At 36.5% G+C, this 20,706-nt stretch overlaps 1 long non-coding RNA gene across 1 annotated transcript; it reads right to left on the bottom strand.

The window, feature by feature from the left end:
• Nucleotides 1–9,199: 9,199 nt before the first annotated feature.
• Nucleotides 9,200–14,265, bottom strand: LOC150031765 (uncharacterized). The gene is made up of 3 exons (XR_016525006.1): nucleotides 13,515–14,265; nucleotides 9,439–9,593; nucleotides 9,200–9,348 (listed from the first exon to the last, which is right to left on the bottom strand). It is a non-coding gene; the product is annotated as an uncharacterized LOC150031765 (long non-coding RNA).
• Nucleotides 14,266–20,706: the final 6,441 nt, after the last annotated feature.

Genomic DNA, 20,706 nt, shown 5'->3' with positions numbered 1-20,706 from the left:
TTTATCTTTTTTTTATACTTATTTTTTTTAATTTTTTTTATATTTTTTAATTCATCATACAACACAAGTCGAATAAGACCTTTGTGGTGTTCATTTTCTCTTTATTCAATCATTCACGGAGATTAAGACAACAACAAATACAACAGAAAAAAGTATAAAAAAGCATGAAATTAAATCAATGCAAACTGGAATTGAATTAATCGTAAATTTAAGTAAGCAGTAAAGGCTAATTGAAGAAAGCAGTAGAAAAAGCTGTAAAGAAAGCGTTAAAGAAAGCAGTAAACATAGATTTTAGGGATGCTGATTGAAAGAAAAATTTTCAAGATTACCACAATCCGCATCCCCACAGAGCGATCAGACTTGCCTGCGGCTCGTCATCAAACGGACATGTATTTCCTTCCATGAGATCCCTTCTTCTTCATGAGTTACTTGGCAAACATACCCGATGTTCGATTACGAAGCTCGACTGCCAATTGCCCTACATTGGACCTCCAAGTTCCTTATCGAAGACGCCTGCGATCTGCACTCACTGACTGCATCATTTTTTCTCAATGTATTGCTTAAGCAGGGCTTCTAAGGATGGTGAATTTATAGAGTGTGTTTGATGTGGATGGTTGGTTCTGCGGTTTATTCATATACTTTATTTAGCGGTTTATAAAAGAGAGGAAAGTTGCGTCAATTGTATGGAAATGGGGCTAAGAAATGCAATGAATTATAAATTGCTGTCAATACACCCACTTGACACCATTGCGATGGTAGAAAGAAATTTCAAGTCCGTTTTGCAGGAAATCAAGTCACCGTATGCGTTCATGGCTCAAAAGAAAAAAGATTAACGCATTACGTTGCATTGCGCAATCATTCAAGAATGAATAGACGATCAACGCAATGACGCGCATGCGACAATCGATCAAGAGCTTTGCGATCAACGCAACTTCAACCGCATGCGGGTAATAAAAAACAATTCAAGGTCTATTGGCTTTCTTGCTTATGCGATACTTCGACCGAACTGCATGTGTGCACACGATCGAAAGAGGCAAAAAATGAAGCAATGCAATCGCGGAGGATTTTGACAAGTGTACAAATAACCATTGTGCATTTTCGACGGATTGCTTGCATAACAGAAAGTAAATTTATTCCACCATTTTCAAAATTTTCCATAACATAAAGTGGGGACCACATTGGCAGAAAGTCAGAGCATTCATCTATAAATAACTTCAGAGAACTCACTGAAAGATATACTTGATATAGGGGATAATTGATAAGAGGCTATTGAGTAAAGAGGTTGATCTGAGTGTGATCGGAGAAGATCCGGTGGAAGAAAAAAGTGACAAGGCCTGAGAGTGAGTCTCAAAGCAGAATTCATTCCAAATCCCCCCCGGAAGCTCTGTACCTAGATTAACTCTACTGGTTGAGCAAGCGTGAAAAAGAAAGCTCATCCTTCTGTTCACTCCATCTACCCTGGCAAGCAATCTCTCAATCCAGATCGGTGTCAAGACATTGGTACTCTTCTGTATCTATTTCTAACTCTTATTCATTAATTGTACTTCATCTTCTTAGTCTAAATCATTCACAACCATGTATCGGACGCTTGATTTTATAATTAATTATCGTGATCATTTTCATTTCTACATTTCTATCTATTTCCGCTCCTCCATAAATCGCTTTCTCCATGATGTTTTCTTAATCCCTTGATGATTAATATGAATTAAGTAAGTAATTTAATCTATGCTAAAGAAATAAGGATATTTAGCTAAAGCATGCTAGGCAGAATCTTCACCTTTGAGAGCAGAAGTGAAGATACCATTCTAATCTGTCGAGAGAATGTTAGAAGAATGCGTTAACTAAAGCAAGAAGTACTTCCAAAGATGGAAGCAACCTTACATTCACTACGTTCGTCCCTGTTTCACCACAAAGATGTGAGAAACGCAGCCGATCACCGAGAGGTGTACGCTAAGGGAAAACGGAACCGTACTTATATATTTAACGCAATTAAGGAACTGCGATGTTTGTATTAATTATCCTTTCTCTTTCTGCTTCGCACATAAGCCTTGCCACCGCATAACACAACCTTTGTATAACCTTCACAGTCAGTCTCAATTTCTGTATCTTGTATCATATAACCTGTATCTGGTATCATCATAGCTTAGGTTTATTTTATCGCACTTTACTTTTATCGCAATTTACTTTATTATCGCATTTTTATCGCTTATCTTTACTTTACTGCACAATTTACTTTATCGCATGTACAAACCACACTTTTATAAAATTGAAAAACCCCCAGTCGCATATATCACGAACGTAACACAATCAACCTAAAACAATCCCTGTGTTCGACCTTGGATCACTCCGAGAAACTTGTGGTGAAATTATACTTGGTTTCAATGCAAGGAAACTTGTGAAAACGCATAGCATACTACAAGTATATCATTAATAACGCATACATCTAGAAGTAGTATCGCATGTCATCGCAATCATCCATGCGTTGTATGACATAAGAAGAATTCATTTTATGTTGTCAAGTTTATGGCAATAGGAACATGGACGTGTTCATTCATTCATATTCATATTTTTCCATATGCTTAAAGATTAAATTTTATGTCAACAGTTGTTGTTCGTGACTCTGATTCTGATTTCGGTGAAAAGCTGGAGGATTTCCTCGATTCCCTGAATTGTTGTTCTGATGATTCCTCTGGCCCCCTTGGTCATTGTTACCTCCCTAACCAAAGTTAGGGTGATTCTGCCAACCTGGATTGTAAGTGTTGCTGTAAGGGTTATTTTGGACGGCAAACACTGATTGCGGGTTCGATGGGCACATCTCTGCAGCATGACCCCCTCCGCATTGTGTACAACTAATTTCTACCACTTGTGCCAGTGCATTGGGTTGCGCTGCACCCTGAGAGAAGGTTCCTTGGTTAAATTTGCTATCATTTGGAGGAGAGAGGTCACTGCAACCATTTGAACGGCTAAGGTTGTCATTGTATCTGCTGGTACAATGGCATTTTCAGTTCTTCTTCTCTCGGGGCCTCATCCCCCATAACGGTCGTCCACCCAATCATCCGTGTTTCGCAAAATGCGATCTAGAATGACCTTGGCTTTAGTGTAAGACTTATCCATAAATCCTTTTGCTGCGGCGGCATCAGCAACAGCTTGCATTGATCGATTCAAGCCGTTATAAAAAGTTTCCATCAAAACGCAATCGAGAATCTCGATGTACAGATAGTTCTTCACTAATTGTCGGAATCGCACCCAGGCGATGCTCAAAGTTTCATATCCCTTATGTTCAAAATTTAACACGTCCCTCCGTCTTCTTGCGTTGACAGTGAGCAGGAAAAATTTCTTTATAAACCTTTCAACCAACTAGTCCCATGCGTTGATTTCATTTGGCTCTAGTGACTGAGCCCACCTCTTTCCCTCATCCCATAATGTATACGGGAAGAGATACAATCTAGTTCCTTCAGGAGTCAACAAGGTATGGAGAATATGTTGCACATTTCTACGAAATTGGTCAAATGAGCATGCAGGTCTTCTCATTGTAGACCTCCGAATTGTCCCGCATTTTGGATCATTTATAGTATAACTGACTTTATCTCAAACCTTGCATTCTCCCAACCGTGGGTCTTGAAATTTCAGATGAGAAGTTATATAGATTCGGCACCGCATAGTTCTTCATAGGGATGTTGCGGTCGGCAGTAAGAAAAATAGGGTCTTGTGCTGACTAATTTACCCCTTAATTCCCATCGGGCCTCTCATTATTATTCGCCATGTTTCTTCTTCGCCTAATTCGGTTCTGATGTGCTCTTGCGCGAAAAGTACATTTAATCTCTGGGTCATCTTAGAATTCTGGATCAATTCTAGTACTCATAAATCGTCAGCTTGCTCTTCGTGATAAACAGATAGTACAGCAGAGATCTGTCTTGCAAAATACCACAAAAGTATTCAACACTAAATGGTTACTAATCCCCAACAACGGCACCATAAACTTGTTGACTAAAATGTATAATATTCTGTATTAGCATGCACTGTGATGATAGATATTATGCTACAACGCATGGCTTATGAATAAAAATTGATGATGTGCTATTGTGCGAAAAGTACACTTGATCTCTGGGTCAGCTTAGAATTCTGGATCAATTTTAGTACTCATAAACCATTAGCCTACTCTTCGCGATAAACAGACAGTACAGTAGAGATCTGTTCTACAAAATACCACAAGAGTATTCAACACTAACCGTTACCAATCCCCGACAATGGCGCCATAAACTTATGCGGATAAAAAAGAAATGTTATGTTGTGTATGTTGTGTATGTTATTTATCGCTTACGCACACTACTGATGAAAGAATGAATGATACAAGCTCATGTTGCCATAAACTTGTAACAGTATTTTTATAATTTCTTTCTTTATCTGACTCTAACACATGGCTTATGAATGAAAGTGTAATGCTCTATGCGCTCTAGTGCTTTGTGATAAAGATATTTTGTGATACTACATTCTAAATGTATGCGTTGATAGTGATATGCTTGATGTAGTGTGTGTCACAAGTTTCCTTGCGCTGGAACCAAGTATAATTCCAACGCAAGTTTCTCAGAATGATTCGAGGTCGAACACGGGAATTTTTGTCGTTAGATGCGATACTAATGTGGTATATGCGACCGATTATAATAAAGAATAAAGAATTTGGTTTATGAGGAAATGTAAATTGCACTAAAGTAAAATTGCGTTTGATAAAAAAAATGCGTTGATAAAATAAATGTCTAAACTACTATGATACAAGGTGAGGACTGAGTGTGACGTTGTACAAAAGAATCTAATGGATGCGGTGGCAAGTCTTGTGAATGAATCAAAAAGAGAATGAGTAGAGGGAAAGGACATCGCAAGTTTGTCAATCTCATTAAGGACGCAACTAAGGTTCCGCTTTCTCTTGGCGTACACCTTTCAATGATCGGCCGCGTTCCCATACATCTATAGTGAAATAGAGATGAACGTAATGAACACAAGGTTGTTTCCATCTCTAGAAATACTTCTCCCTTTAGTTAACGCATTCTTCCAACCTTCTCTCGATAGGCGGAATAACATCTTCACTTCTGCTCTCACAGGTGAAGATGTCATCGAGCATGCTTTAGCTAAACTTAGTCGATTACCTTAACACAGATTAACTCACTCACTTAATTCTTCCTCTTTACCCAGGGGATCAAGAACACATGATGGAGAAAATGGATGATAAATGTATGGAAAGGAACAGAGAGATGATAATGATGACGATAATAGTATTTAAATCTAAAGATAAGCATTTGATACATGATTTGTGAATGAAAGATTAAAGAAGATGATCACAGTAGATGAAATGAATGAATAGAAACAAATACGGAAAGAGTGTCAACGTTTTGACACAGATCTTGATTGGAGACTTGTGTTTGCTAACGTATGGATGAAGTGGAGAGGAAAGCTTCCCTCTCAAGCTTGTTTTCCCGATAGAAGTGACCCTTTTGCACAGAGCTTCAACTTCGGGAATCGGAAGAATTCCTTGCTCGAAGACTCAATTTTCAGCCTTGTCTCGTCGTTCTCCCGGATTTTCTCTATAAAGTCTCTTCAGACCAGCCTCTCTTGCAATAAATTCAAGGAAGCTATTTATAGACAAGACCTTGGCTCTTTGAATTGGTGGTCCCACTGTATAATTCTGATAATTCCTGCTATGGCGTAGTGGAAATGTCCGCTTTGCTCCACGGTCAATCTGTCAGAATCGTACAGCAGAAAGCTATACACTTGTCATAATTTCCCGCGACTGCGTTGCTCTTCACATCTACGATCGATCGCCACATGCGGTGGAAATGCGTTGATCTCTATAACCCATGATCGACCGTTGCATGCACCGTCATTATGTTGATCATCTCTTCGTTCTTGATCAATTGGCACATGCGATGTAGATGCATTGTACATTTTGTCCTCGCGCCATTAACATATGCGGTGTCCTATTTCCTGCAAAACAAAGACTTGGACATTCTATTTTGCCATCGAAATGGGGTTACTGGGTGTGTTTACGAAATTTCATAATTTTCATATTTCTCAGCCAATTCTTATACAATCGACACAACTTTTCTCTCTTTTTGCTGCAATATCTAAATAAAACAACACAAATAACTTGTATTTCTACAAGTTATCATAGATCTACCAAAAAATAGTTAGAACAACAAAAAAATAGTTAGATCTACCAAAAAATCATTCACATCTACTAGATCTAAAAAAAATAGCCATACAAAGAAATAGAAGAAGAGAAACTCAACATTCAGCAACAAAATGCAAATATAGAATGAAGTTTGAGGAGAATACAACCTGTACGAGCCAGAGGGAGAAAGAAGAGACGAGATGAAGGAAGACAAACCGAATGGCGAAAGAAGAGAGAATATAAGAAGAGAGAGAGAGGTGAGTAATGAAAACGCGTGATGGGAAGAGAGAGATAGAAAATGGGAGAGTAATTAAAATGCCTAGAAAAACGGGTGTGAAATGGGGAGAGAAAAGGGGTAAAGTAAAACGGTGGTTTATAACCTACCATTTTCTTTTAAATGGACAACAACCATCGAGTGGGATTTTTAAGCCCACCCAACTTAACTCTGTTGGGCTATCAAACATCCCCTTATATAAATTCTAGTAGAAATCATCGTACTACAAGAAAAATAGACTCTCCCGACGCTTAAAACAATTGTCCGAAAATACATCATCGGGAGAGAGAACATAAGGGTGCCCCTAGGAGTGCTCAATAACTCTCGACATCATATGTGACTCTTCGGTAGTTGGTAAGAACTCCCGACGCATCAAAGGCAGGTGTCGGGAGTTTGGCAAAGACAGACTAAACTCCAAACACTTTCAATCATGCGTCCGGAGTGTGGTAATGTAAACTCTAGATTTTGAATTCCTTAATGTCTATGCTTGACAATTTACAATATTACTTATTGTTTTAAAAGCATGTTGAATAAGGTAGGTTTATTTGTTAAGGTATTTCAATAAAATGGAGTATGTGAATATGCAATTAAAAGGAAATTTTCCAGGTGATAAAGGAAAAGAGATGAAATTTTGTTAAGTAATTGGAAGAATGGAGTGATTAAGTAAGAATTAAATGTGGAATTGGGAGAAAAGTATTTAATATTTGATTATATATAAATTAAAAGGGAATAATTGTTTAAGTATTAACAAAAGGGGAGTCATTTAGCCTAATTAAATGGGGTAATCAATTTAAAGTAGCTGCTGGCAAAATTTTTAAGGAGAAGAAAAAGGTGCTGGCGGTGCTCATAGAAAGTAGTAGATTGTGAAGGTCAGTGTTTAGAAATTCATCGTGCAATTTTCGAATTTCTTTCATAAACACCTAGGAAATTGAGTGGAGAAGACGACTCAGGAATGTCGGAGTGAATCTCAACCAGAAAGATGGTGAAAAATAGAAAAGACTTGAGGTTGGTCTGAATTCGGAAAGTTTTGAGAAAGTTGTGGTATTTTGACGACTTGGAGCTGTAGAAAAGGAATTAGAAGCTGCAATTTTGGGGTTAGCAAGAAAAGAGGTTTATTAACAGTTTTCGTGAAGGATATTCATGCAAATTATGGATGAAATTGACGAATTTGTAGGTAAACCAAGGCTATATGGGAATTCAGTTGAAACAGAGTAAGGGTAGTTTTGGGAGTTGATTTTGAAGTATTCGAGGAACATTAAAGCTTTAAATCCTCAGGTTAGTAAAATAAAAAGTTGTTTACGAGTTTAATGCAAGAAATTTGAGATAACTTGGTTTAGAAATTGATGAATTAAGGGTTGAAAGCTGCAAATGCTACTATCACGTACAGTTGTATACCCGTGAAGAATTTGAAGAATTTCTCTCAAACCAGTTGATCAATCAGGATATTTGCTTCATGAATATTTAAGAGAATCGAGTAAGGAAGAACTTCGAGGGATGCTTAAGGAGAATGAATTTAGGAAAGCCATCAATTTTTTAGAAAAACAGTGGGTTGCGCAAAATTTCGCAGAAATAGGGTAGTCGCGATTCAATTGAAATTTCGAGCTATCCAAGGTAATTCATGAACTCTAACTTATTGGGTAATTTAATTTAGAGGTTGTTAATGAGTTTTGTAGAAGAAATTTGAATGGTTTTGGGGTTGGATTGTATGAAATCGAAGCTTAAAAACTTGAAAGTAGCTGTTGAAAAATAGAGCAACTTGCAGAAAATTGGTGGTCTATAGGAAGAAGATGATGTCTGTCATCTTTTGCTCGTCATCAAAATCCTATTTTTGAGATTTAAGGTCGTTTAAATAATCTAGAACTATTTGCTTAAGACTATCTTTGAACTGAAGGATGATTTAATTCGAAAAAGGGGTTTTATAATAATTTTGGAAGATTTAAGTTTTTTTTTTTTTTTTTGAATTTGTTTGAATAATTTAAATGCTAGGGAAGCTTAAACCCTATTTGGCCATTCTGGGGATTATTTAGTGGTTAAGAAAATTATGGTAAAATGATGAGTTATTTATGCAGTGTTTGGACTAGATAACCATAAGTTAATAATGTGATTTTCAAACCAAGTTCAATTAAGAGAGGCTTATAAATCCGAAGGATCGAGCTGAAAATTGTGAGTGAAAAAACTAAATGTATTTCAAATGTTTTAGCAAGCACAAGTCTACTTAAAAGTTTAGAATCATGTTTGCCTCATTTTATGATATGCTTAAGTAGTTTCCAAGCAAACTAGTTTTTCAAAGAGCTTATTAATGCATACTCCATTTAAAGAAGTTTATGAAAGCATGATTCTCAGTATTTATACATTTTATGTTTTAAAAGCATGTGTTAGAAATTCATGATCACATGATAGAGAAGTTAAGCACATGTTTTATGCTATTCATGCTTTGAAGTGTACATGTTTTCCTGTATGAGTATTTATGATGATCATATTAAACCTGATACTGAAGGACTTGAGAAGGTATCTGGGCAGTAGTACCTAAGGTATGACAATACTTAGTTATTATCATGTGCACGTAGGTAGTGTTGACGTCGATTATATTGAAATTACTCCACACCAACTAAGGATTGTGAAGAAAATAATCCCAACTGAAGCCAACGACTAGTTTCTTTAACAGTTTTTACAATAGGAATGTATACAAATATAAATAGTAGTTACATTTACATACTATGATGTACTTTTACATTTTCTAAAACAAAAAGCTTGTAAAGAAACTTATCTCTGTATAATCTTTAAGAGATAAACATCATCCCTTCCCATGGACGTAGGCCCTGTGTTAGGCCGAACCACGTACATGCTCGTGTTCCTATTCTCTTCTTCTTTCTGCTTATCAAATTGCATGCTTGATTTTATTCTTTGATCTCTACAAATCACAAATTTAAAATAGTGAAAGCAATGGTTTCGACAGAGAAATTTCTTTTGTTCAGAAAAGAAAAGAAAGTTTGAGGAATACCTTCGAAAAGATTGGGTCGGCTTCATCTCTCCCATTGAATCGAGTTAGTGGAGATTCCCACGTGTTGCACAGGCAGCTGAGAGGTGTGGCACATTGTGTGCCTTTCGTTTCACCTACCAAGTCGAATTGGGCTGGTCTTTCTCCTCCTCGTGGGCCTGCAGTCGAAATTAACCCAAAAATCTGGTATCAGAGAGAAAGACATCAAAGACTTCAATTCTTGTAGCATCAAGATTACTAGATTCATTCAAGATGGCAGTAGCAAGGTACGAAGTAGAGAAATTCGATGGTAAAAGGGACTTTGGCCTCTGGAAGGCAAAAATAAGAGCAATTCTTGTTTAGGATCCATCTACTCTCCCAAATACTGTGACAACTCAAGAAAAAGAGGATTAGGAGCTGGCAGCCTATGGTACTTTAGTCTAAACCTTAGTGATAATGTTTTAAGGCAAGTTATTATTCAAGAGACTACCTGTAGGATTTGGACAAAGCTGGAAGACCTATATGCCACTAAGGATCTTCTTAATAAAATGTATCTTAGGGAGAAGTTTTTTACTTTTAAAATGGATTCTTCAAAAACTCTTTCTGCTAACCTACATGAGTTTAAAAAGATTGTTGCTAAATTTAAAAATCTAGGGGAGAAAATAAGATATGAGAATGAAGCACATATTCTTTTAAATTTCCTACCTGAATCCTATAGGGAGATTAAAAATGCCTTGAAGTATGGAAGGGATAGCATAACCACTGATGCAATAATTTCTACCTTAAGAACTAGGGAACTAGAGTTACAAGTAGTCAAGAAGGAACAACCTAATGGAGAAGGATTGTTTGTAAATGGAAATTTTAAAACAAATCAAACTAAGGACAGAAATCAATCTCAAATAGATGAAAACAAACCTAAGCATAAAATCAAGTGTAGGTATTGCAAAAAGAAAGGGCATTTAATCAAAGATTGTTTCATACTTAAGAGGAAAAATCAAGAGAAAGAAAAAGAATCAAAAGGTAAGCAACCTGAAGCTTCTGTAGTAGAAAGTTCCTATATCTACTCAGATGCCTTAGCCTCAACCCTTGATAAGGCTACTCATGTCAACCCCCTTGGTAAACATGATTGGGTGTTGGACTCTGGATGTACTTACCATATGACACCTATGAGACCCTCGTTTAATTCATACAAAGAAATAGATGGAGAGATGGTTTACATGGGGAATAACCAAGGCTGTAAAATTGAAGGTAATAGGTCAGTCTCCATGAAACTAAAAAATGGGACTATCAAACTTATAAGGAATGTGAGACATGTCCCACTTCTTAAAAGAAACCTTATCTCCATTAGTATGCTAGATGTAGTGAGGTGTGAATACAGGAGCAAGGGTGGAACTCTAGAGGTTCTTAAAGATTCTAAGGTAGTCCTTATTGGGGAAAAGGTAAATGACTTGTTTGTAGTTAGAGGTGTAGAAATGATAAAAGGGGCATATGTTGCCACACCTAATAATCTAACAGAAGCTGATGTATGGCATAAAAGACTGTCTCACATAAGTGCCAAGGGGCTAGAAGCTTTGTCTAACAGGGAATTCTACCAAAAGGAATCTCCGACAAGCTAACTTTCTATGAACATTGTGTTTTGGGAAAAGCAACTAGACACAGCTTCACCAAAGCACAACATTCAACTAAGTCAATCTTAGATTACATTCATTCAGACCTTTGGGGTCCAGCTCAAACTCCTAGCCTAAGTAGTTCAAGGTATCTACTTTCCTTTATTGATGACTTCTCAAGAAAAAGCTGGATGTTCTTTCTTAAATCTAAAGATCAAGTGTTTAATAAATTTAAAGAATGGAAACTCATGATTGAGAAGCAAACCTCTAAGGAAATTAAATATCTAAGGACAGATAATGTGTTAGAGTTTTGTAGTGAAGAATTTAATAAGTTCTATATGGAATCCGCCATAACTAGGCATAAGACAGTCAGATATACTCCCCAACAGAATGAGGTAGCTGAGAAACTTAATAGAACAATTATGGAAACGATGCTATACTCAGTGAGAAGTATTGGGTTGAAGCTGCTAACTACACTGTTTACAACTTAAATAGGTGCCCTCATACATCCCTAAACTCTATGACCCCTGAAGAAAAATGGACAAAACATCCTCCTAACTTGGATAACCTAAGAGTTTTTGGATGTGTTGGTTATATACATCAAAATCAGGGGAAGCTAAAGTCTAGGGCTGTGAATGCAAGTTTGTTGGGTTTACTGAAGGTGTAAAGGGCTTTAAGATGTGGAACCCAACTGAGAAAAGGTTTGCAGTCAATAGGGATGTTACCTTTAGAGAAAGGGAAATGTTCATGCAAAAGAAGAAGACTACAATAGAGGTTCCTAAAAGCCCTTCAACTAGGATTGAGGTGGAGGTCCAAAAGGACAACTCAGTAGACCATAATTCCCCTAACGAATTAGAAGAAGAAGATATTATTGAAGATCAATAAGAAGAAACCATTGAAGCATAACCTGATTTGAGTCGGTACACTCTCGCTAGGGATAGGCAGAGAAGAGTGATTGTTCCACCAGCTAGGTATACAGAGACAAACTACATGAACCTAGTTTTAAATGCAACCATAACACCTAATGACCAGGAACCAGCCAATTTTGAGGAAGCTGTGAGTTGCCCTGAGGCTAGGAACTAGATTGAAGCTATGTGTGAAGAAATGCAATCACTAAGTGTAAATGACACTTGGACTCTAGCACACCTTCCTAAAGGGTGCAAAGCAATAGCTTCTAAGTGGATCTATAAACTAAAGGAAGGATCCTCTAAGGATGAAAAGCCAAGGTACAAAGTTAGGTTGGTGGCCAAAGGCTTCACTCAGAGGGAAGGCATTGACTACTCTAAAATTTTCTCACCATTAGTCAAGCAAACATTTATTAGACTACTTCTATCACTGGTTGCTCAGTATAATCTTGAACTAGACCAACTAGATGTTAAAACAACCTTCTTACATGGTTCAACCTAAAGGTTTTGTTGAAAGGGAAAAGAGGATCTATATTGTCTCCTAAATAAGTCCATTTATGGTCTTAAGTAGTCTCCTAGATGTTGGTATAGGAGGTTTAATGACTACATTGAAAGTATTGGTTTTCAAAAAAGCACTTATGACATCTGCACCTATATTAACTCTACCTCTTATAAGAATAAAGTATATCTTCTCCTTTATGTGGATGACATGTTGCTAGCTGGGACCACAAAAGAAGATCTAAATCATGTAAAAAATCTTCTAACGAGAGAATTTAACATGAAAGATATGGGTCAATCTAAAAAGATCCTTGGGATTGAAATAGACAGAGACGGGGGTTCTTCTATCCTAAGCATTAGCCAAACAAACTACTGTGAGAAAGTAATCAGAATATTTAATTTGTCCAATGCTAAACCAGTGACTATTCCTATTGCTCAACAATTTAAGCCATCCTCTGATAATTCACCTAAAGAAACTGACATAGAACACTTAAAGCAAATGCAAATGGTGCCCTATAGTCAGGCTGTAGGAAGTCTAATGTACCTCATGATCTCTACTAGGCTTGATCTATCCTATTGTGCAAGTCTTGTTAGTAGATTTATGTCAAACCCAGGGAAAAAGCATTGGGAAGCTACTAAATGGATCCTTAGGTATCTAATTTAGTTCAAGCAGTCTAAACTAATCTATAGAAGTGTTAAACAAACAAACCTTGAGCTCTATGGATATGTAGACTCTGATTTTGCTAATGATCAAGATAAGAAAAGGTCTTTAATAGGGTATCTTTTCTTATATGGCCCAAATTTACTAAGCTGGAAAGCTAACCTACAATCTATAACAGCCCTATCCAAAAACGAAGCTGAATATATGGCTCTCTCAGAAGCAATAAAAGAGGCATTGTGGTTAAAGGGTTTGATGGACGACTTTGGTATCAATCAAACAGTAGTTAAGATCTACTGTGATAACCTAAAGTGCAATCCATCTTTCCAAAAACCCACAATATCACTCAAGGACAAAACATATTGACATTAAATATAATTTTGTAAAAGATAGTATTGAAAAAGGGCAAATAGAAGTTTTAAAGGTCCATACCTCAGAAAATGCCGCAGACATGTTTACCAAGCCAATTCCGAAGCTCAAGCTCAGCAAGTGCCTTGACCTTATCGGCATTGTTCTACCGGAAAAAGGATAATCAAAGGTCAGATTCAGAAGGGAGAAGATTTACAGAGCTAGGATTAAGGTGGAGATTTGAAGAAAATAATCTCAAGTGAAGCCAACGACTAGTTTCTTTAACAGTTTTTACAACAGTATACATTATGTAGTGAAGTCAAACTGTAACGACCGGATCCTTACACATTATGATTCGACCGCTACGACATGCATACTTAGACTTTTCTATCATGAGATGAGTTTTGGTGAAATTTTCAAAGAACATATCTAAATTTTATTAATTAGATAGAAAAACTATATAAAAAGTTTATTTATCAAAACACCAGATCCATAAAACATTAGTTGGTGGTACAAAATGCATGTGCCTATAATAGTGAGTTTGATGGTTGGCCATTTGAGCGACGTCCAATTCTACCATCTACGCTATGTCCTTACCTACAAAATCTGTAAAAATATAGGATGAGTATATAATATACCCAGTAAGTAGTTCTCACGTAGGGTAGTGACCAAATGCACAATTACAAGCAACATGTCATGAAAACGTATGGTTGGGACCGAAAACGTATAATAACATGTGGTGTTCGGTTATGCTTCCAACATAAATCTCTCCGCCCTAATAGGAAGATGAGAACCTAAGCGAAAACTAACCCATCTGATGATTAGCGGGTCATGCAGTCAGTAGGGCCAGAGTCGCATCCAACATCAACCATTAGCATAAACGTAATATTAGACTAGAGGGGTGCAACCATATATACCCTGCTAGTCCATAGGCGTAAACATAACGTAAGATTAGGCCTGGAGGGGTGCAACCATACATGCCCTGCCAGCCCTAGAAGCATGAATTTCTCTGCCCTGATAGGAAAATGAGGAACTTAAGCGGAAACTAACTCATCTGATGATTAGCGGGTCATGCAGTCAGTAGGGCCAGAGTTCGCATCCAACATCAACCATGAACATAAACGTAGGATTAGACTGGAAGCATAACTTACACCTAATTAAAACTTGATTTTAACGTAATCGTGAACAAACATAATGCATGGGGTCCCTTGTAAGAGAAACGTGTTCTAAACATGTAATGCAATATAACAATTAACATAATCATGTAAAATAATAAAGGTACACTGCCATAAAACATTTAATGAGAGGGTGAGATAAACTACTTACTGTGATCTAGTTATTCCTTTTTATTCTTTATGATTTGATCAGTAAAGCTTTCCCTTTTTAAACTAGAAGGAAATTTGGGAAGAAATTTGGGCAACACCTTACCCGAGCTTTTCTCTTTTAGCCTCATAGAACTTCCTCACTCACACTTACTCTTTCACACAATTCTTTGTTACTAAGATTTGTTTGAGAATGGGTTAAATTCTTCAGGCAAAGGGTCCTATTTATAGTAGTTTTTCAGCTCTTCTCAGTGTGACAAATCATCCTACAGGTGGCTTCTTTAAAATTACTTAGGGTTTAAGGATTCCTCTCAATAAGACATCTAATCTTGGCTAACGTTTGCCCTTACGTCATCATTCTTTGTTTGTATTCAATTTTAGGTTTTTCCATATATAATCTATAAGATTGTGGCTAAATTCAACGCATAATCCATGCTTCTGTCCAAATCTCGCTCTCTTTGTTCTCAGAATCTCGCTCTCTTCAGCTTTCTCGCTAGTTTTGGCTCTTGTAACTCTCGCTCTCGCTCTCTCTCTCCTCTCCCGCTCCCGCGTTCGCTCTCGCTTCCGCACTCGCTCGCTCCCACTCCCACTCTCTCCTCATTGTCTCGCTGAGAATCTCGCTCTCTTTACTCTCGCTCTCTCCAATCTCGCTCTCTCCACTCTCGCTCTCTTCAATTTTCTCTTCAATCTCGCTAGTTTTTACGCGTGGTCGCCTTCACTACTTGTGGATTCTACTTCCTCTTTTTAACTCTTTCAAATTTTAAGAGTATATGGGCAATTAATTCACCTCCAATTCTTTCAATGAGCAGTGCCCAAACAAAAAGTTATCTACTGCCCATTGTCTCCTGAATTAGCTAGCGTCCAACTTCTAATTAATCCTCCCTGATTCTGCTCCCTTTATTCATTATTTTTGGATAATGAATAAATTTCCTATTTTTTCCCTTCTAAATTTCCACCTGATTTTCCTATTAAATTTATATATTTTTCATTCTTAATTATATATTTTATTTTGTTTTCCTGCTTTCTAAATTAGGGTTAAGGGTATTACATTTACCACCCCTTTAAACAAAATTTCGTCCTGCTTAAAATTTGACATTTAATTTCCTATATGCGTACAAATCTGGGTCGTTACATTAACAGTTTTTACAACAGAAATGTATACAAATATAAATAGTAGATACATTTACATATTATGCTGTACTTTTACATTTTCTAAAACAAAAAGCTTGTAAAGAAACTTATCTCTGTATAATCTTCAAGAAATAAACAGCATCCCTTCCCGTGGATGTAGGTCTTGTGTTACGTCGAACCACGTACATGCTCGTGCTCCTCTTCTCTTCTTCTTTTTGCTTATCAAATTGCATGCTTGATTTTCTTCTTTGATCTCTGCAAATCAACAAATTCAAAACAGTGAAGGCAAGGGTTTCGAGAGAGAAATTTCTTTTGTTTAGAAAAGAGAAGAAAGTTTAAAGAATACCATAAAAAAGATTGGGTCGACTTCATCTCTCCCACTTAATTGAGTTAGTGGAGATTCCCACGTGTTGCACAGCCAGTTGAGAGGTGTGGCACATTGTGTGCCTTTTGTTTCACCTACCAAGTCTAATTGGGCTGGTCTTTCTCCTCCTCATGGGCCTGCAGTCGAAATTGACCCAAGAAATTGTTGTTGAGGGATTGAGCAAAAGGGTTTTCTCTCAACTAATGATTATGTTAGTTATGTTTATCAGAGATACTGTGTTTTAAAATGTTTTAAGTATGAATTTGCTTGGTCGTTTTCAGTTTCAAGCATGATGAATATGTTTTATAAAAAGTCACTCACTGTGTGAGTAGTTAATTTTTTTCAAATGTTTTCCTTTTCCCAGGTAGTGCTCATCTCCCCAGAGGTTAGTTGTCCTGTTGCTCTACCACTCAAGGACTCCAGTTAAAAGTTCAAAGTCTAAAAATAAGTTTTAGGTGTTTATTCTGTAAATATGTGTACATATGTATTGCTCATATTAGGGATAGTGAAGTATGTTAGGACCCATTGAACTCTATGCCTGTTAATATGATTTGGTGATGTGGTTATTGATTCATAGTGTTTTGAGATTGTTTTTAAAGTGTTATTAGTTTGGTGAAAGTTATATATGTATTCCAGGGAATTCTAACTAGGACAAGGATGTAAGTTAGACAGTAAATGCCACAAAAGAGTTTATAACTGCTATCATCACATTCTCTTCTGGATTAAGAGGGCAATCTGGGAGGGGTTTGACAAGTAAGCTCTCATTGTTGGGTTTTATGCCCTAAAACTCGTAAATAATAAATGTAATTAATTGACTGTCATCAATAAAGAGTTATCAATGTTATTTCAATAAATGTTATTGATTGTGTTGTATTTTATTTTATCATAATAATCTTATGCTCTAATTAGCTAATATGTTGCTATCTTGCAGTTATGGTAGCAAAGTAGTTATTAGTAGCTTTATGATAATGAATTGTTGGCTATCCTGCAGTTATACTAGCCAAACAATTGGATTTTAATGTGTTTTGTGGATTTTTTGTGTGTTTGTAGAGTTTTTGTGTGTGTTTGTGGAGGTCTATTAAGTTTGAATGTTGTGTGGGATGGATTGAGATTAGTATCTTTCTTTTGGAGTTCAACTTGTGGTTTTTGTGTGTTTGTAGAGGTTTAAGGTTGAGAACATATAGCCTTGGAAGTGTATTAATTTTCTTTGTTTTGTAAGATTATAGGATTTTCTTTATTTTGTAGGATTATAGGATTCATCTTATGATTTTTGTTCTAAGGTTGAGAACATATAGCCTTGAAAATATTATTGGAGATGATGTTTGGAGATGATGTTGAGAGTTCTTTCTTCTATGTATTTGATGCATGGAAAATGGAGAGTAAATATGCGTACATCTTATGCTATGCGTTGATCTCCATGCATTGATGGTCATGCGTTGGACTAAGAAATATGCAATATGCGTTTAAGAGTATATGCGATGACCATGAGTTCCTGCCACAATTTTTCTTGCTCTCTCGCCAATTATAACGAGATCGCAAGTTTCTCGGTGTGATCCGAGGTCGAACACAGGGACATGTAAATCAATGTTTGTGAGGTAATGCATTTGAGGCAATGAATAAAAATAAAAAGATAAAAGTAAAGTATTATGCACTACTCCTACTCCTAATTAAACAGATTGAGCAATGGAAGTTTAACTATGAAAATTGATAGAGATGCAACCGTTGTTAACGCATAATAATGTTCATTATGTTAGGTCGCCCGAGTAATCCTAGCTCGTCACATTAACACATCGCGCATCTTTCAGTGGCTGGCCACATGCTTATATCTCTATAATGCATGGTTGCGTCGAGCATAAGATTGTGCCTATCTCTAGGAACAATGCATACTTTGTTTTAGTGTGTTCCACTACTCACCCTCTCAGGCTATTAGTTATGGCTAATCAGCTCATAGACAAGTATTGCAATAGCCCATAGACAAGCGTTGCTACAGCCTCACACCAAGCGAAGAGGATTAACTCACTATACTCACACAACGCACACCTCTCGGTGGGTTTCTACATGCATCCTATCTCTAGGCTACACGATTGAGCATGCGACCACCTTTGATAACTAAACGATGACAAAGATGAAGAAGATGGCGTTGAAGGAATTAAGAAATGCATTGATTACAAAATGTATTAATGTCTTAAGCCAAAATGTAATACAATATAGAGACAAGAGGAGAAATGGAAGGCTAGATGAAAACAATCTCTTACTTTTCATCCAAAATGCGTCAAGGCTACTGGTGGCGCCATGGATGGATGATGGAGAAGTCTCTCTCAAGCTCTATCTCCGGTGAAGACTCCGATCGTCATTCGGAATGGGTTGTGGAGGTGAAGAATCCTTAAGGAAAATCTCGCTCATGCTCTCATCTGTGATCGCAAGCATCTGCCTTAAGGCAGAAGCTCGGATGCTTTGAAGTGAAGGTCCAAGGTGCTATTTATAGAGCTTAAACGCCGACAGCGTTCATGATTGCGTTCTGCCTCCCTGTTACCTTTGTCGCAGTATGGGCAATGTCAACATCATCTTATCTTGTTGATACTCCCAAGGTATGCGTTTGAGCTTATTTCTCCTGAATTGCCAATACATTCTATCTACCTTGCGAGCAGTCTTTTATCACGATTATCACTCTATGTACGCAACATTCCATACGGCGAACTAATCTTTATGATAATCAACTCATGCGGTCAGCCTTGCGGCAGTCTGGGACCGATGCATGTGATCAATTCCTGTAATATCTGCAAAAATGAACACTTTGACGCAAAATAATGCATGGTATAGGGTTAGTGAGGATTTTTTGTGCTGATTGACGCAAGCTCACTTTTCACATGAATTCTTAGTATTATCAACGTATATTATACTTGTTAGCCCTCATAATTCTAAGTAAAAGGCTACAATAGCTTGCATTTCTATGAGCTATCAGTATTAGTCAAGACATATTTCTTTTATAGACCATTTTGCCAACTTTTCTCTCTTTTGTGTAATTAAAAAAATACTATCGACTTTGATCGTTTGTTTTGTTCCTTATGTGAATATCTTTGATTTGCTTAATAATTTTATAAATTTTAGGTTATTCAGATTAAAATAAAAAAATTAAAAATTAAAAATTAAAAAATGTACTATCTCCCGACGCAAAACGTCGAGAGTTCTCCAGTCATTGGAGTTCAATTCAGAAAGTCATTGTCTGAATCAAACTCCCACAGCTGAAGAACTCCCGACGGTTTACCAGTCGTTAGGAGTTCATCGACAATGTCTATACATCCGTCGGGAGTTTCAAACTACCAGTGCGGTACATCAAGCATCGGTTGATATACTAACTCCCGATGATGTGTTGGCGCGTCGAGAGATGTTCTTCTGATAGGTATATCCCAACCAAACTCCCGATGTATTTTTTTTAATAATTTTTCGACGATTTTAAGTGTCGAAAAATGGGTGTTTTCTTGTAGTGTGGGCAAGGATGGAAGAATTTCAATATAAAAGTAAGAGCTACAAACTTTTTTTCTGATAGAGGAACAATAAATCATTTCTTATAAGAAGAAACTCTCTCTATTTATATCTCACACTTGCCTTGGCTTGGATTTGGGATAGTTTACCAACAATGGATATCCACTTGTTTGTAGTCCAAATAAACTCGGCCATCAAGCAAATTCTAAGGCTGTACATTAGACTTTAGATAATGTGAATAAATCTAAAGACCACAAATTGGGTCTTGTTGAACAAGTTAGCCAATTGAATACTGTATTGGAAGTATTTAGCTTACCGTTTGAGCTTTCAATCATTCAATATATGGAGTTCCCTCTTCTCTCTAGTATATTCTTTTAAAATATACAATTGGGTTGATCGCTATGCTATAATGGTGAATTATAATAGGTGGAATCGGCAACCCTTTTAAAACATATGTCAAAAAATTGTTACAAATTTATCCTAAATTTTTTTTTTTTTAAAAAAAAAAAAAACCAATAAAATACTAAAACATGAAGCTACAAAGTGTCAAAATTCATCTTTGAAATATCCAAAAGCTAGCCCACAACGTTAAACAGGCTAGGCGAAAGAATTGCTCAAATAAAAAATATAATTAAAATTAGAATAACAAAAAAGAAATTTTCAAAAATAGAAAAATAAGAAAAATTATTTACAATAGAGATTGATAGAGACCGATAGAATCTATAAGTGTCTATCAATGATAGAAATTGATAGAAATCTATCTTGATAGACGATGATAAAAATCTATCAATTTTTTTTTTCTTTTTACTAGTTCTATAAATAATTTGAAAATGTGAAAATTTTCCTAACAAAATTGTCCAAACCAAACTAAAAAGCATTTAATAGGCCCAAGAAATGCATGTACATAGAAATATTTTGGTTGAGTCACAAACTCTCATAGTTGGCCTTTTTTTCTTTTATGTAGAGAATAATTAGC

The sequence above is a fragment of the Benincasa hispida genome, chromosome 12 (genome assembly GCF_027475165.1).
Source record: "Benincasa hispida cultivar pf3 chromosome 12, pf3_genome.v1.1, whole genome shotgun sequence".
NCBI lineage: Eukaryota > Viridiplantae > Streptophyta > Magnoliopsida > Cucurbitales > Cucurbitaceae > Benincasa > Benincasa hispida.
Note: the sequence above shows the minus strand (reverse complement) of the source record. Positions and strands in the feature narration are given on the sequence as shown.